At 38.3% G+C, this 2,723-nt stretch overlaps 1 long non-coding RNA gene across 1 annotated transcript; it reads right to left on the bottom strand.

Annotated features, from left to right (window-relative positions):
• Window positions 1–392: 392 nt before the first annotated feature.
• On the bottom strand, window positions 393–1,105 carry LOC123741904 (uncharacterized). The gene is made up of 2 exons (XR_006769427.2): window positions 976–1,105; window positions 393–705 (listed from the first exon to the last, which is right to left on the bottom strand). It is a non-coding gene; the product is annotated as an uncharacterized LOC123741904 (long non-coding RNA).
• Window positions 1,106–2,723: the final 1,618 nt, after the last annotated feature.

Genomic DNA, 2,723 nt, shown 5'->3' with positions numbered 1-2,723 from the left:
CTTAAAAGTTGAGTCATGAAATCTTAGTCTCATTTAAAATGAAGCCCTCGATGTGAACATACCATAGAATAACTACAAAAATAGAATACAATTAAATTAATTTAATCAAAAGAAGTACAACTTGTACATATCAAATATGGATCAATGTGATGTGCCAATATGCATGTCCATTATGCAGGTCCCTAAGGTCAATATTACAAAACGTTCAGAAAACCATTCTCTTTGTGTTTAACACTATGATCTGCAATTAAGTTTTGAATTGCGTTAAACCCATGCTAAAGGCAAGAAACGTCCTTCTGTACTGAGGTGACAGCAGTAAATAAGTATTAACTGCTTAGAGTTGATGCTAAATGTGGTGACAGAGATGTATATTGTAATGAATAAAAAAAGGGAATCATTAGGATATTTTATTGTTAGAACAACATGTTGCATGTTGATGGGATGTTAGTAAACTATTCTCTGTGCAATACATGTGACTTTTAACCACCTCACTGAAGTGATCTGTAGTCCAGCTGGTCGCTTGAGAACAGAATCTGGGAGGTGACTGAAGTCTTCACATTGCATCCTCATCACCTTGAATGGTTTTGCTGGTTGTGCTTGTTGTTTCTCGTATGGGACAGTGTAGAAACTGTTGAACAGATGCAGCTTGCGCTCATCAATCAACTTTCCACAATCCTTTCTGCACGTCGTGGAACACGCTCTTCCCTGCAGGATACAGTGTAACGTTACATATAACTAGCTAGCTACTGTAGCCATGTCGAATCATCCGGTGGATGGACAAAAAGTAGCTAGCTATGTTTCTTCTATAATCTAGCAATAACATTTGTAACGATAATGTATAAGTTAGTAGCCAACGAACTTTAGCTAATATGTTTTCTCTATAGTTACAAATTAGACAACCCAGAACATACATGTTAGTTACTGTACTCTATAGCTAGCTAGCTTGATTGTTTGATATACGGTTCTTCCACATACCTCTTTTGGACAGCTTTTCCCAGTTTTTTCTTGACCCTTACGATTTGTATAGGGTTTTCCCGCATCCCGTAAGATCTTCCTTTGCCTGTCTTTCCATTCTTTTAGTTTTGTTTTACGTTTCTTTCCCACATTTCGGTTATTTTCATCAGCAACAGAAAAGTTGTGCGCTTGTCCGTCCATTCTGAGTGGTGCACATAAACGGTTATTCCACGAGAGCCTATCTTTAAATTTAAACATATTGTTAATTAGCGCGTGGAAAGCTTGTGAAACCGGTTCACTATAGAAAAAGGGTGTCCAATAATGATTTTTCATGTATATCTCGTTTTTTTGAAAAATGTCACATATACGGTTCTTCGTCTGTAGGATTCAAATGTAGGTTTGGTCCCAAATAATCCATAGTTATATCCAAATAGCGTCGTTTTGTTCGTGCGTTCTAGACACTATACGAATGGTAATCCACGGTCCCGCGCATGGCGCATGGCGTGACAAAAAATGTCTAAATATTCCATTACCGTACTTCGAAGCATGTCAACCGCTGTTTAAAACCAATTTTTATGCCATTTATCTCGTAGAAAAGCGATAATATTCCGACAGGGAATCTGCAATAAACTAAACAGCCGAATTAAAATACTCCACGGGGGCTAATCGCGCACGCGCCTCATTCCATTGTCACCTAATGGGACACTTGGATAAGGTGATAATCTGTTTCAGCCTGAGGCTGCCTCGTCAACCTTCATGATTTTCCCGGGTCCTGAGAGCCTATTGGAGCCCTGGGAATTGTCACGTTACAGCTAAGATCCTTACTCTTCAATAAACAGATGCAAGACGCACGACTCCTTGTCAAACAGGCCACTTCCTGCATGAAACCTTGTCAGGTTTTTGCCTGCCATAGGAGTTCTGTTATACTCACAGACACCATTCAAACAGTTTTAGAAACTTTAGGGTGTTTTCTATCCAAACCTGAACAATAATATGCATATTCTAGCTTCTGAGTTGGTGTAGGAGGCAGTTAAAAATGGGCACATATTTTTTCCAAAATTCTCAATACTGCCCCCTAGCCCAAACAGGTTAATTACATCTAGACATTCCGCTAGCGGAACACCTGCTCCAATATCCAATGATAGGCGTGGCGCGAAATACAAACTCCTCGAAAATCCGAAAACTTCAATTTTTCAAACATATGACTATTTTACACCATTTTAAAGACAAGACTCTCCTTTATCTAACCACACTGTCCGATTTCAAAAAGGCTTTACAGCGAAAGCAAAACATTAGATTATCTCAGCAGAGTACCCAGCCAGAAATAATCAGACACCCATTTTTCAAGATAGCATATAATGTCACAAAAAACAAAACCACAGCTAAATGCAGCACTAACCTTTGATGATCTTCATCAGATGACAATCCTAGGACATTATGTTATACAATACATGCATGTTTTGTTCAATCAAGTTCATATTTATATCAAAAAACAGCTTTTTACATTAGCATGTGACGTTCAGAACCTGCATTCCCACCGAACACTTCCGGTGAATTTACTAAATTACTCACGATAAACGTTCACAAAAAACATAACAATTATTTTAAGAATTATAGATACAGAACTCCTTTATGCAATCGCGGTGTCTGATTTTAAAATAGCTTTTCGGTGAAAGCACATTTTGCAATATTCTGAGTAGATAGCTCGCCATCACGGGCTAGCTATTTTGACACACACCAAGTTTGGTACTCACCAAACTCAGATTTAC

This window comes from Salmo salar, chromosome 03, assembly GCF_965601325.2.
Source record: "Salmo salar chromosome 03, fSalSal1, whole genome shotgun sequence".
Lineage (NCBI taxonomy): Eukaryota > Metazoa > Chordata > Actinopteri > Salmoniformes > Salmonidae > Salmo > Salmo salar.
The sequence above is the reverse complement of the archived record's forward strand: the minus strand, read 5'-3'. Positions and strand labels throughout refer to the sequence as shown.